Source organism: Mauremys reevesii, linkage group 17 (assembly GCF_016161935.1).
Source record: "Mauremys reevesii isolate NIE-2019 linkage group 17, ASM1616193v1, whole genome shotgun sequence".
Taxonomy (NCBI): domain Eukaryota; kingdom Metazoa; phylum Chordata; order Testudines; family Geoemydidae; genus Mauremys; species Mauremys reevesii.
In genome coordinates, this window is record NC_052639.1 from 7,609,822 (window position 1) to 7,625,060 (window position 15,239).

The following is a 15,239-nucleotide window of genomic DNA, read 5'->3' on the forward strand; positions in this document are numbered from 1 at the left end:
CAAGGGCAGAGGAGACCAAGCCACAAGGCTTCAAAAGGTGACTGGCCAAGATCCTCTAGCTTTCCCCTGCTGATGCCAAGGCTTTTTCCTCAGCTCATTTCACTACCTTCTGCCATGCAGGGGTTGGGGTTATCGCAGGTGTTACCCAAAATTGGGCCAGTTAGTAAGCATAGGGAGCACTAATGACCCACCAGAGTTTGGCAGAAAGCAGCACATTTATTATACTGACAGCTAAGCTCAAAATAAGTGTGCGGGGGGAGGGGTCACACTCGCATACTCACGCTCCCTGGACAGGCACAGCACTGGAGATGTCAGGATTCTGCAAGGTAAGTGTCCCACAGCGCAGCTATGGACGGTGCGATGAAGGTAAGTCTCCTTGAGGCACAATGAAATGCAACGCAGAGAACCACTGTCCAGGCGGTCTGGGCAAAGGGCATTCACTGGAGGTACAAGCTTGTGAGTGCTCTCCTGAGCACAGGACCCTTTCCCTTTTAAGGGCCTGCACCTCATGGCCTGTGACTAGAGATGACTTGGCTGCATCTGGTTGGTCACACTCCACCTTGGGCAGTGTCCATGCTCTGGGTGTGTGAGCGCTGCCTAATTAGAGTCCCAGACACCTTGTCTACCTGGGAGCTCTTCTGCTCTTCAACCAGCCCATTCATCCCACCAGCATTCCAGGAGGGAGCGGGACGGGAAAAGCAACTTCACAGGCATTCAGAGAGGGAGAGGAGACAAAAGTGGGAGCAGGGGAAGTATAACAGACCTTCTGAGCGTTGAAATCACTGCTGCTCCTACAACAGCAGGGACAGGTTAGTAGGAGCTGGGAAAATTATGCCAGCCTGGTTCTGAACCAGGGACTTTTTGCGTGTTAGACAAACGTGATAACCACTACGCTACAGAAACTCTGTCACAGTGTTCTGCTCCTCCCTTCATAAGACCAGAAGAATGGCCGTATTGGGTCAGACCAAAGGTCGATCCAACCTCACATCCTATCTGCCAACAGTGGCCAATGCCAGGTGCCCCAGAGAGACTGAACCTAACAGGTAATGATCAAGTGATCTCTCTCCTGCCATCCATCTCCACCCTCTGACAAACAGGCTAGGGGTACCATTCCTTACCCATCCTGGCTAATAGCCATTCATGGACTTAACCTCCATTAATTTATCTGCAAAAAGAACAAGGAGTACTTGTGGCACCTTAGAAACTAACAAATTTATTTGAGCATAAGCTTTCCTGGGCTAAAACCAACTTCATTGGATGCATGCAGTGGAAAATACAGCAGGAAGATATATATATATATATATATATACACACACACAGAGAACATGAAAAAATGGGTGTTACCATACACACTATAACGAGAGTGATCAGTTAAGGTGAGCTATTATCAGCAGGAAAAAAACCCTCTTGTAGTGGCTTTCATGGCCTTTGAGAAAGCAAGACAGAGCCTTGGAAGACCCAGCAGGGTTTGTGGCACAGGAATTGTTCTCAGATTCCACTGAGACTTCAACTCAGATTGCAGGATTCAAAGTCCTGAGTGCTGGCCCTTACACCACGGGACCAGCAGAGCACCTGTTGATTACTGTAGACTTCCAGCAGGGAGGACTCTGTGGGCAGGGGCGGCTCTAGGCATTTTGCCGCCCCAAGCATGGCAGGCAGGTTGCCTTCAGCGGCTTGCCTGCGGGAGGTCCGCCAAAGTCACAGGACCAGCGGACCCTTCGCAGGCATGCCACCGAAGGCAGCCTGCCTGCCGCCCTTGCTGCGACCGGCAGAGCACCCCCCGCGGCTTGTTGTCCCAAGCACGCACTTGGCGTGCTGGGGCCTGGAGCCGCCCCTGTCTGTGGGGACAATTTTTTCTGGCAGGAAGGACTCAGTGGGAAGATGCCTCTCTGGCCAGCCCTGCATTTGCTCAAAAAGTCAGCACACAGCACTTTGGTGCAGGCCCAGAGGCCTTTCTTCCTCCAGACTGTGAGGCCAGTGGACAGGTGAGGCAGTAGCACCTTCAGTCCCAGGCAGTAAAGGGCCCTTCCTGGGAAAGGCCATGTCCTGAAAAGAAGAAGCTGAAGTCAAGGAGAGTCCTCAAGAGATGCCATCTGAAGATCTTGGAGGATATTACACAAAGAACTGTCTTTTTCGCTGACTAGTGATTTGAACCCTACACCCTCGGATTAAAAGCCTGATGCTTTACCAACTGAACTAGCCAGACTCACGTGTCAAAAAGGCAAATTTCATGCAGAAGAGAAATTAGTCATGAAAATAAGGGCAGGAAACAATACAGAAAATCTGCTACTCTTGGTTTCTTAGCAGTCCTAGCCCCAGCCTGCTCCTCCATCCAGAGCCCTGAGGCCTTATTCCTTTTTTAGTTAAATATCAAATCCAGGAGAAAACACAGTTATACAAAGCAAAATGAAATCACAAATAGAAATGTCATTGGAAATACAGAAATAAAAAAGGAAAATGCAATCCCCATCACTTTATCATATCTGGGCCATTCCTGTATCGAGAGCACCCGCTAAGGTCCCTGAGTGCTTACGAGAAACCTGGAGGAACTCATACCACAGCCTGAACATGAAACTCAACTGCTCCCAGGTGCCGCAGTAAAACCCTTTCCCTGCTGTGATGTTGCACTCCATAGGATTTTATGAAAATATGCTAATGAGTGTGAATATAAAGTGACTGGACTATGCTTCATGCAAAAGGTCTCTTGTAAGGTATCATTACAAAGCTTATAATCTACTGTGTGTGTTCATCCTATTTGTATGAACCGATCATTCTTGGATCTGAAACTAGAAATATGAACTATAACTCTGAGGTCCTGTTGTAATGATGCAAAGTGTGGGCCATTAACAGTGGTTTGGACTCTTGATGGCTCCCATTAACCAGGACAATTGACTGGAGATGGCTCTGTCCTGCACCATCCATGAGTCAGGCCAGGAAGAATGAAGGCTTGGGGGGTCTCACAGGACATGTGACCATGTCACCTGGTACAGGAATCCATCTTAAACCTGGGGCTCTTCCCCAGGAGAGAGACAAGAGATTCCTGCCTTGTACCAAAGCTGTATAAGGGGGTGGAACAGAAGGAAGGTGGCTGCAGTCATGAGACATCCCCTAGCTACCACCTGAGCTGGAACAAGGACTGTACCAGGTGAAAAGATTGGGCCCAGACAAGAAATAAGTCTAGTCTTTGCCTCTCAGTCTGTGCAGATGGGACCTTCCCCTCCAGTGCTGGAGGATTTGCCCTTCTCATCTACCCTTGCCCCAAGCAGCACAGCTGGTGGGAATCTTACATGTACAGAGGAGACTTAGGAGCAGAAACCCCCCCGACCTTCCATGCAATTGGCACTTGCCCCTGACTGAGCAGGACTGAAATTCCTGCAGGGAGACTGCTGGGTAACATCCCCTTTGGGCATGAACAAAGCAGCAGGGTAAAATGAACCTGGAGATGCTGGGGATTGAACCCAGGACCTCATACATGCAAAGCATGTGCTCTACCACTGAGCTACATCCCCATATAGGCTGTGGGGCCTACGGGTTACACTCAGAGCCTTCCTGTTCCCAGCACATCCCGTGACCTATATGCTTCATGAGAAGCCCATTCCCCTCTCTGAGGGCCAGTCCTGCTCTCCTGGAGTTTACTTGCTCATAGGGATCAATTTTCAGCAGGGCCAGATTCGATGTGTGGGGCAGAGAGAGTGGGTGCCCTGGACTCAGGGTGCAGAGATACACTCAGCCCTCTCCCCTGCATTGGGTGGGGGGTGCTGCCACCCCCTGCTGGAAGGTAATGTGTTGGGGGGAGGGGGGCACTGTGAGTCACTCAGCACCTGACCCTGGTGGCAGCAGTGGTGTGGGGAGCTCTAGGTGTTTCTAGGATCTGCTCTTTCCACCTGCCTGTGAAGTCCAGCTTTCCCCAGCACATTCACTGTGGTGCAATTGGGTCACTGTTTCCATGGCTGAACAGCAAAGAATCACTCCCAGTTTCCCTTCTATCTGTGGCAGGATTAGCCTGTGTTGGTGATTAATGAGGTGGCTCTTGTTGTAGAATGTTATTCATTCCCCACCTTAACAATTCACACAGTGCCTTTCCTATGCAGATTCCCAGCACCTCAGTGATCCTGGTAGCAGGGGTTGGGGCCTGAGATTTTCAGGGTTCTTTCCCCGTCCACCTGGAGTGAACTCAGCTTTTCCCCCATCCCAGACAATCCATGAAATAACAACAGGGGCATAAAGAAAAGGGGAGGGAACATCTCATGGCCAGAGCTGGATGTGCCCAGGGCCCCCTGCTTGTCCATTGTTTCCATGGAATTTGGCTCCCTGCTTTGCACAAGGGACAGAGAAAGATCTTGCTGTTCCTGCATCTGTGCAAGGAAAATTGTGCTTCCCTAGGAAAGAGAGGCAGGAAATGGCCCCATGGTGGGACAATATCCTCAGGATTGAGACCTAAGGACTCAGGCTGAGAACTGATTTAACCCCACTCATCTGGGATTTAACAAATTCTCTTCCACGGAGACACTGGGAACTTGTGACATTGATCCAGACTCTGGGGGTTCGGGCTGCTTTAGCTCTTGGTAAAAACATGAACTTGATTCCAAGAAGGGAGAGATGAGAAGCCTGAAGCTGACTTTAGTCCCAGGTTGGGGTCTCCTGAATGGTGGGAAACATCCTTGGCTGCTACCCAGGGACAGCAGCTACTGGCGACATACCAGGGCTGGGATGAGAGGGGAATGTTACATGGACTTTATCATACAGGCCCCATCCTGCTTCTCAGAGCCCACAGGCGAGAATCTAGAGAAGGGTGAGTCATTTCTCAGCTGCATTCTCAGGAGAAGCCGATAGCCGTCCTTGACCAGACACCCAGGAGAGCAACCACGGCAGTTCTGCGGAGAGGTCTGGCTGCCAGGGGATCCAGCTAGGAGAGGGAGTGCTGGGGGATCTGCAGTTTTTGCAGTGGGGAGGAGGGCCAGACCAGTGGGGCTGTCTCAGGGGTCACAGGTGGCTTTGTTGGTGGGGTGGGGAAGTAGGGACTACAGGATGTGAGGCTGGCTGAAATGAAACTGCACAAAAAATCTCCCCCTTTGCTCCAGCTAAGGCCCTACTTTGGCCTCTCCCCCTTTCATAAATATCTCCATATCTACCCCGGCTCTCAGAAACCCCCTCTCTCCCATGGGTATTTTCACGGTTTCTTCCTTTTTTCATGGAGAGAGAGAGAGAAAAAAAAAACAAGCCTATTAATTTGAGCTACCAACACAGTTCACAGCATGAAATACACAATTTTGTGTTCAATGAGTTGTGTTCATTTACATAACATGAAAAATATGTTTTGGTCAATGCATGAAAACCTCACTGCATCGAACAACCCACTTGGTATAGTTAATGTACTACAGAATATTTAAAGAAGTTAAGAAAAATGTGCTTATAAATTAACGTGCTGTGCCATTTACACACGCACAAGACAGAAGAAACTGAATTATTTGAGCTTCTAAAATTTCCATTTTCTCACAGCATTTTAGTTCTCAATATTGTTTTAATTTGCTTATTTTTTTGGAACTAGAAATGAGGAAAGAGCACACTGAAGTCAGTGGAATTACCGCAGTGAGGGATTAGTCTCATTATTTGTCACTAACAAAACCTTTGTTAACAGAGAGTTAACTTTGACTGTTGTGGAAGTAGAAAGAACTGACAGGGATTTGTAGGGGATCTTAATGCATGACAGTCTCTTTTAGCAAGAGTCAGGCTAACTGTAACCCTAATAACGCAAGATTTGTAGAAGCGAGGATTGTGTGAGTCAAATGGAAAAGAACTGTGTGAGAAGTTGTTTTGACCTTGTGTAGATAATACAAAATGTAGACTGGAGTCTCCTAAGTGAGAAAAACAAGATATCAGGATGACCTATGTATAAACAAAATGCAGCTGTTGCTTATTATTGTCTAGGGCACTCTCTCCCTGCTGTAGGTGCTAAACAGAATAAAGTATCTGACTCTGCTGTACCCAAACAAAAAGTGAGAACTGAGTTTTTCTCCAACACTGTGACTATCTCTTACCTTCCAGAACATCGAGTTCAGTAAAACTCAAACTCTGGAAAAACAGGGAATACAGAGTGAGGGTATATGCCCAGATAACCTTAACTCTGCCCTCTAGAAGAGCATCCCTGATAGCATATGAGAACAAGGAAAGATTTGGGGACAAATTACAGCTACTTCCCAAGAGTTTGTTTCTTCTGTAATTAAGTGATCCTCGCCCCATCAATTGATCCTGGCCTGGTGTCTGGCCATGGAATTTACTATTTACTATTTTTATCTCAGCATATTTAAAGGCAAAACTGCTTTACAAAAGCTCCTTTATTCTAGGTGATACAAACAGGTCACTTCCCAGCTATTTCAAGGAGATGGAATTTTCCTGACCCACAGGGAACTTAAACTAACATGCTCAAGATCACACATTCCTTAGGAGAAAACGAAGGGAAAAAAAACAAACCCCACCAAACCGTTGCTGTTTCTACCCAAATGATCAATGAGACCAGAAAGTGAGACTGTGCAATTAACTGTCTGGTACTACACTGACTCTGCAGTTACTTGGATGCAGACACACCCAGCTCTACGGTTGGTAACGTACAGAGACTCTGCTGCTGCTCATGAACTAGCAGCACATGACCTCTGAACAGCTGCCATTCGAATGTATCTGAAAGTTACAAGGAACAACGATCTGTGTTAAAGGAAGGTTGCCATTTACTAGAGCCCCAATTGATGCCGTGTGCACAAACAAAGGATTGAATGTGTAACAGGGAGTTTGGTAAATCTTGGGCCTGGTCTACACTAGGACTTTAATTCGAATTTATCAGCGTTAATTCGAACTAACCGCTCAACCGTCCACACCAGGAAGCCATTTAATTCGAACTAGAGGGCTCTTTAGTTCGAATTTGGTACTCCACCCCGGCAGGTGGAGTAACGCTAAATTCGCACTTGCTAGCTCGAATTAGGCTTGGTGTGGATGCTAATCAAACTTAGTAGCTCCGGGAGCTATCCCACAGTGCACCACTCTGTTGATGCTCTGGACAGCAGTCCGAGCTTGGATTCTCTGGCCAGCCACACAGGAAATGACCCGCGAAAATTTGAATTCATTTTCCTGTCTGGGCGGTTTGAATCTGACATTCTGGTTGCACATCGGGGCGAGCTCCGCAGCACCTGCAACGATGCAGAGCTCTCCAGCAGAGGAGTCCGGGCAATCCCAGAATAGAAAGAGGTTCCCAGCATGGACTGACAGGGAAGTCATGGATCTGATCGCTGTGTGGGGCGAGGAGTCTGTGCTCTCGGAGCTGAGCTCTAGCAAGCGGAACGCGAAGACCTTCAAGAAGGTCTCTAAAGCCATGAAAGAGAAAGGATACAGCCGGGATGCGATGCAGTGCCGCGTGAAAGTGAAGGACCTAAGACAAGGGTATCAAAAAGTCAGAGTGGCAAACGGACGCTCCGGAGCCCAGCCCCAGACATGCCGCTTCTACGAGGCACTGCATGCCATTCTAGGTGGGTCTGCCACCACTGCCCCACCAGTGACGGTGGACTCCGAGGACGGAATAGTGTACCGGGACAGTTCCTTCTCCATGTTCGCCGATGGGGAAGATGAGGAAGGGTCTTTTGAGGACGGCGCAGGCGACATCGAACCCACTCCCGCTTTCCCTGACAGCCAGGATCTCTTCATCACCCTCACAGAGATCCCCTACCAACCGTCCCCGCCCGTGAACCCGGACTCGGAATCAGGGGAAGGATCAGGCGGTAAGTGCTACAAACAGGGAAACATTTATTTTTTAAGAAACAGGTATATATATAAAAAATAGAAATACTATATAAAAAATTTTAAATATCAAACTATACAAACAGTAGGTCTACACATATAGGGATTGAGCAATAATCCTCTGGGGACAGTTCAAAAAAGCTCTCAGAGAGCAGCTGGAAAAGCCTCAGCAGGAGGTTTCTTGGGAGAGGTGCTTTATTGGGTGCTCCGTGGAAGCACACTCTTCCGCGCCAGGCCATCCGAAGGTAAAGGGGAAGCATCGCCTCTACGAGCATGGCAGCGTATGGTCCTGGTCTGTGCAGGGCTTCTGTTAGCATCCGCTCTCTCTGAGTCCGCCTGACACGCCTCAGGGTAATGTCGTTCTGGAAGTGCTGCATCTAATTAGGGGAATTAGTGTACTGTTACTATTGTGAATGGTAGACTTTTACTTTGCATAAGAATGACCCTCGCTTAACAGCCACGTGTTGGATGCCACAGAGGAAAAGCATACAGTGATCTTTCCCGTGCACTGGCGGTAGGGGCTGCAAAAGGGTCATCTTTTCTGCTTTGCACATTGCCTTTAGCAGGAGAGCACAGCTAACCACTAACTGATAAGCAGTATGTACTGTAAGGCTTACCAGGACTTTGTGCAAGAGGGATGCAGCTGTCTCTCCTCGCTTGTGCGCTATCCAGTGCAATGGCGCCGCCAATGAGAGCGTATTCCGAAATCTCGGACTAGTTCTGAGATCTCCTGAGACTTGGTTCCCTCTTTGGTCTTGTTAACTGAAACTGACTAGACTGTGTTTACTGTTGGCAAACATGTATGTGTTCAAGGAAATCACCTACTTTTTCGCATCACACAGCTTCGGCTCCTTCCCGGACTGCCCCGCCATCCCCTGCAGAGGCTGGCTCAGATTAGACGCCAAAAGAAAAGACTAGGGACGACATGTTCCAGGAACTGATGGCCTGCTCCAGAGCGGAGGCGGCAGAGCAGAGACAGTGGAGGGAGACCCTGTGTCAGCAGCATCGCACACACCTGGAACGGGAGGATAGGTGGCGGCAGGAAGACCAGCAGGCGACTCAAACGCTGCTTGGTCTAATGAGGGAGCAAACGGACATGCTCCGGCGCCTTGTAGATGTTCTGCAAGACCGCAGGCAGGAGGAGAGAGCCCCCCTGCAGTGCATCTGCAACCGCCCTCCAACGCCAAGAAGTCCTGTCCCCCCCTCACCCAAAGTTACAAGAAGGAGGGGCGGTAGGGGCCATGAGAACTGTCCCTGCACCGCAGCAGACCGATAATGTTCAAGACAACTCTCGCGCTGTAAATTTGTACAAGCTCTTTCCTTACAGCATCAACAAGTCCCAACTCCAAGTTTAACCCCCCCACTGTGTACTACATTATTAAAAGCGGTTTGGTGTTACTCACTGTTTCCGTCACGTTTCTGGTGTCAGAAGACTTTCTGTTGTTCTGTGTGTGTGGGGGGGGGAATTGTAATGTCAGTGCATAGCCCACAGTGCCATGCTACAGACTTGGCTGCAGGGTCAACTGCAGGGCACACACAGACTGCAGTCACTAGGCACCAGGGACAGTCTGTGTGGTGTATGCTGCCCCGGGTCTTTCCTTGATGTGTATGCTTGTGCAGGGTCCTGGTGCCTGACATCCCCGAATGTAAAGGCAGGCTTCCCTTCACATGCACTTGGACCGTAGCCACGATCCTCCCCGGTGCCTGAGCCCCAAAAAGAGCCCTCATCCAGGGGCAGATACTCACCCTTCCCCCACACCCCTCACCCCTTCCAACGCCGAAACCCACAGCCGTCATGTTAACCCCTATCCAAAGACGGCACCCCTCGCCCCTTCCTGCAAACCCACCCATCAGTGCACACCTTACCCAGCACAGAATGCTTCCATGTTTCAACCAAGAAACAGAAATGCAAAGTCAACGAAAGATTTATTATTAATTACTGAAACATGTCCTTAGTTTTAAAACGTCCTTTGGAAGTGGGGGAAACTTGGTTTGTGATCAGGCTCTCTTAAAATCAAGTGGACAGTCACAGGTTACCCTGCTCTGCGAGGAAACTCGCTTTCAAAGCCTCCCTGATGCATATCGCTTCCCGCTGGGATATTCTCTCAGCACGGGTGTCTGGCTGATCGTAAACAGCAGCCAGGCGATTTGCCTCAACCTCCCAAGCAGCCAAAAAGGTCTCGCCCTTGCTCTCACAGAGATTGTGGAGCACACAGCAAGCAGCAATAACTACGGGGATATTCTTTTCGCTGATGTCCGAGCGAGTCAGTAAGGTCCGCCATCTCCCTTGAGACGTCCAAAAGCACACTCCACCACCATTCTGCACTTGCTCAGCCGGTAGTTGAAGAGTTCCTTTTCACTGTCCAAGGCGCCTGTATAGGGCTTCATGAGCCAGGGCATTAGCGGGTAGGCCGGGTCCCCGAGGATCACTGTAGGCATCTGCACATCCCCAACCGTTATTTTGTGGTCCGGGAAGAAAGTACCTGCCTGGAGGCGTCTAAACAGACCAGAGTTCCTGAACACACGCGTCCATGAACCTTGCCCGCCCACCCGACGTTGATGTTAGTAAAACGTCCCCTATGGTCCACCACAGCTTGCAGCACCATTGAAAAGTAGCCCTTTCGGTTAATGTACTCGCTGGCCTGGTGGGCTGGTGCCAGGATAGGGATGTGAGTCCCATCTATAGCCCCACCGCAGTTTGGGAATCCCATCGCGGCGAAGCCATCTATGATGACCTGGACATTTCCGAGAGTCACTACCTTTGAGAGCAGTTGCTTAACGATTGCGTGGGCTACTTGAATGACAGCAATCCCCACAGTAGATTTGCCCACGCCAAAGTGGTTCGCTACTGACCGGTAGCTGTCTGGCGTGGCAAGTTTCCAGAGGGCTATGGCCACTCGCTTCTGCACACTCAGGGCTGCTCGCATCCTTGTGTCCTGGCGCTTCAGGGCAGGGGACAGCAAGTCACACAGTTCAAGGAAAGTGCCCTTACGCATCCTGAAGTTTCGCAGCCACTCTGTGTCATCCCAGACCTGCAGCACTATGCGGTCCCACCAGTCTGTGCTTGTTTCCCGGGCCCAGAATCGCCGTTCCACACCATGAACGTGACCCATTGCCACCATGATCTCCACTGCGCGGCGTACCCTGCTTTCTGAGAGGTCTGTGCCACTCTCCTCACTGCGCTGCTGGAGCCTCCTCGCCCGGTTTCTCAGCAGCTGACTGTGGAAGAGGTGGACGATAAGATGCGAGGAGTTGACAACGGCCATAAGTGCAGCAATGATCGCAGCGGGCTCCATGCTCGCAGTGCTGTGGCGTCCGCGCTGTAACCGACCAGAGAAGGGCGCGAACAGATTTCCGGCCGGCGCTTTCATGGAGGGAGGGCGTGATTGACGGTTCAATGACGACACTAACCCAAAACCACCGTTGGCACATTTTTCCCCCCAGCATGCATTGGGGGGAAATCCCAGAATTCCAATGGGCAGCGGGGAGTGCGGGAACTGTGGGATAGCTTCCCACAGTGCACCGCTTCCAAAGTCGAAGCTGGCCCCGTGAATGTGGACTCAGAAGTTCGAATTTGTGTATTTAGTATGGATACACAAATTCGACTTCATAAGGTCGAATCCACAAATTCGACTTAAGTAGATTTGAAATAGTCCTGTAGTGTAGACAAGGCCTTGGATATTTTAGTTTGTAACAGGCTCCTGTCCACCTCCAGTAGAGTTTTCAGTCCCAATGGCAACTTACTTACTAAATGTAATACAGACTAGTCCATTGCTCCCAAGTGGATGTGGTTCTTGTTCTTCTGCACATTGTAGCCCATGGAGGCCAAGGACCTGCAAATGTGTCTTCATGTGCCTTTGTTTAATTGATGAAAACAAACCTAGACACTTAGAGGATTGGAACTGATTTCAGCTGGGGGACATGTTTGCTAGGTTTTTATGCATTTGCACAGGAAAACATTGAGTGTGTCCATTCATTTCAGGGATCCCTCTTCAGTGGAGCTCCTGAACATAATAGAAATGGATATGCAGTTTTTTTTATTGAAGGACTAGGCTTATAAGAGGGCAGTTGGATTTGAACCAAGGGCCACTTGATATGCAGTCAAACACTCTACCACTGAGCTATACCCCCATGACATTGGTATTGGCAAGTCTGTGATCTTAAGGATTTTGAAGGATGGGCTCTGCCTCAGAGAGCTCCTTTTCTATTCCCAGACCACAGGGGTTTAAAAAATGGGGTTTGATTAAACTTTATATACATATGTAGACACCACAGTTTGCACACCCACCAACATAGCTTCCCCCCACTGACATAGCTACCACCTCTCGGGGAGATGGGTTAACTGCACGGACGAGACAGCTCTCTCCCCTCCGCTTAGAGCAGCTTCATTATTTATGAATAGGTGGGAAATAACCTCCTGAATGGACAGGAACCAATGTATCAGATATTGCTGTGTCTGCATTCAATATGGGTATCTGGTCATATTGGGCTGGATTAGTGGGAGCATTGCAAGCAGATGGAGGGAAGTGATTATTCCCCTCTAGTCAGCACTGGTGAGGCCACATCTGGAGCATTGCGTCCAGTTTTCGCTTGCTCCTCTCCTCCCCCAAGGCCTCCTCGCACCTCTCCACCCTCTACCCCAAGGTCTGCCTGCTGCCCACACCTCTCTGCCCCCTCCCCTGAGACCTGCCCTGCCCACCATTTGCACCTCTCTACCCCTCCCCTCCCCTTCCCACCACCCACACCTCTCTGCCCCTGTCCTGAGACCTGACCTGCCCACCCCCTCACCTCTGTGACCTCTCCTCTGAAAACCACCCTGCCCACCGCCCACACCTCTCTGCACCCTCCCCTGTCCTGCCCACCTCTCGAACCTCTCTGCCCCTCCCCTGAGACCCACCCTCTCCACCTCTTTCTTTGGTCATCTGTTGTTATTCCTTGAAACATCAAGGATGGAATAAAAATCTGAGTTTACTCCAGGGTGAGGAAAGAAAGGAGCCACCAACCCCCTGGCAAAGCTCAGTGCCCCAGAGAAAACCTGCCCCCTGCTATCACAATCACTGATGTACTGGGGATATGACGGGAAAGGGACTGTCTGAATGATCAAGGCAGAAAATGGACAACAAGCTACAGCAACGTCATTAGCCACAATGCACTCTCCTCATGCTCCAGCCTGAAGGGAAAGGAGCAGGAATTCTTGCTGTTCAGCCATGGACACACTTACACAAGGGCACAGCAGAGTGTGTCTAGTGGAAGCTGGTTTGAGGAAACAACTGGAATTGATCACTCAGTGAGAACAGAACTAGAGTGCAGTGAGAGCCACATCTCCAGCAAGTAGTTGTGGCCAAGTGGTTAAGGCGATGGACTAGAAATCCATTAGGGTCCCCCTGCACAGGTTCAAATCCTGCCAACTGCAGAAAAGGCTATGGTTCTTTAGTGAATCTGGGTATTGTCTCACTCTTAAGCTATGTCTACATGAAAGAGTAACATGGCTTTAGTTACAGTGTTTTAATTGAACAGCTGTTGCATGTCCACCCTATGCCCCTGTGTCACCAGAGCACATCCATGCTAGCATCTCTTGGATTTCCACAGAGAGCAGTGCACTGTGGGTAGCTATCCCACTGTGCTGCAGGGTGCTTTGTGAAGGATTTGCAATGCCTCACAGGCTGGTACAGCATCACATGATGCAGGTTTCTATCCCATTGGTTCATGGGCATCCTGCTAGATTGCCAGCTGCTTTCCAACTGCAATGTGCGTGGTGGGGTCAGGGCCAGCTCCAGACCCGCGCGCGCTTGGGGCGGCATCCCGTGGGAGGGCGGCAGGTGGCTCCGGTGGATCTCCCGCAGACGTGCCTGCGGAGGGTCCGCTGGTCCCACGGCTCTGGGGGAGCATCCGCAGGCATGCCTGCGGGAGGTCCACCAGAGCCGCGGGACCGGTAATTGCCAGAGCGCTCCCCCGCGGCGTGCCACCGTGCTTGGGGCAGCGCAAATCATAGAGCCGCCCCTGGGTGGGGTAGAGAGCGTGTGTGTGGGGGGGAAGAGACAGTGTGTGCGTTGCGGAAGAGTGAGTGCGTTGTCACACTGTCTCTAAGTTCAGACAGCTGCTGGAAGCAACCAGTCCTGAGGCAGGGGACAGCCCCAACATCAGCCCCCTTCTCTCCCTGGCTCAGCTCAGCACAGCACTCTCTGTCACACACATGCACACACACACTGCTGCCTGCTTAGCTCTGTGTCAGGGGTGCTGGAAGAGGGGGTTTAGAGGGCCATGGCCCCACCACCCTTTACTGGCTGTTAGGACAAATGATGGAGTGGAGGGGAGGGAAAGGGGGCAGTCTTGGGGAAGAGGCATTCTGTGGGTGTGGCCTCAGGGGGAGAGGTGGTGTGAGTGGGGGTCCTTAGGGAAGGGGTGTCATGGGGGTGCCACAGTTCAAACAACGGTGCCCCCCCACTGTAAGGAAGCTCCTGCCACGTTGCTCTATGTTGGCAGAGCGGGACAGAGCAGCATCCATGGCAGTGATTTGCTCCCTGGGGCTCTCGCAGGGGGGCTCTGGAGGTGATTTAAAGTGCCCGGGGCTTCAGCCGCTGCAGGGAGCCCTGGGCCCTTTAAATCACCAGCCTGGGAAGCCAGGCTGGGCTGGCACAGCGTACCGGCTCTTGCCGGTACCCCATACCGGAACATACCGGCTTACTTTCACCTCCGGAAGGTCCTCACGTGGATCAATAACTGGTTAAAAGATAGGAAACAAAGGGTAGGACTAAATGATCAGTTTTCAGGATGGAAACAGGTAACTAGTGGTGTCTGTACTGGGACCAGTACTAGTCAACATATTCATAAATAGTCTGCTAAAAAGTGAGGTGACAAAATTTGCAGATGATCAAAAACTACTGGGAGCAGCGTCTGATGTTTTCCTGTCTAGCCGGCTTGCTTCCTAGAATGAACGCTCCTTGAGTGGGGTGATCCACAGGGAGTAGCTCAAACCTCCAAAGTGCCTGGCCAGGGGCAGGACATTAGCACAGCAAGGGAGGGGTGTGGCAGTGACATCACAAAGGCCTTTTACAGGACCTCAGACTATTGGTCAAAGGTGGTGGGGAGGTGGTGACCTCACAGAGAGATGCTGACATAAGCCAGGCAGGACAGGGGCGAGGGGCCAGGGAACCCTCAGAGACCCCTGTTGCTTTGCTTCAGCAAGTCTCCTTCTCCAGGTCTCTCTTTGAGGACTGAGAGAGTATTCGGGTTCACGGACGTGAGCGCCAGGAGGAACCTCTTTCGAGTTTTCTCCTTCCCTTTTCCTGATTTTACTAGAAAACAGCCGTCCCTGTTTAGAAGGTAAGAGCCTCCTCAAGGTTTGAAACCTGTTCAGTCTGATCCATCTGGTGACAGTTGAATTTTAGGCATGGAAAACACGAGCTTAAGGAGGCAGAATTTTATTCTGCACCTGGGATTTTGTCCCTTAGAACCAC

General features: G+C 50.6%; 3 non-coding genes across 3 annotated transcripts; 1 reads left to right on the top strand and 2 right to left on the bottom strand.

Moving 5' to 3' along the window:
- Positions 1 to 3,437: 3,437 nt before the first annotated feature.
- On the bottom strand, positions 3,438 to 3,509 carry TRNAA-UGC. Its single transcript has one exon. It is a non-coding gene; the product is annotated as a tRNA-Ala (tRNA).
- An 8,332-nt stretch (positions 3,510 to 11,841) lies between these two features.
- On the bottom strand, positions 11,842 to 11,913 carry TRNAC-GCA. Its single transcript has one exon. It is a non-coding gene; the product is annotated as a tRNA-Cys (tRNA).
- Positions 11,914 to 13,113: 1,200 nt separating this feature from the next.
- TRNAS-AGA lies at positions 13,114 to 13,195 on the top strand. The gene has a single exon. It is a non-coding gene; the product is annotated as a tRNA-Ser (tRNA).
- Positions 13,196 to 15,239: the final 2,044 nt, after the last annotated feature.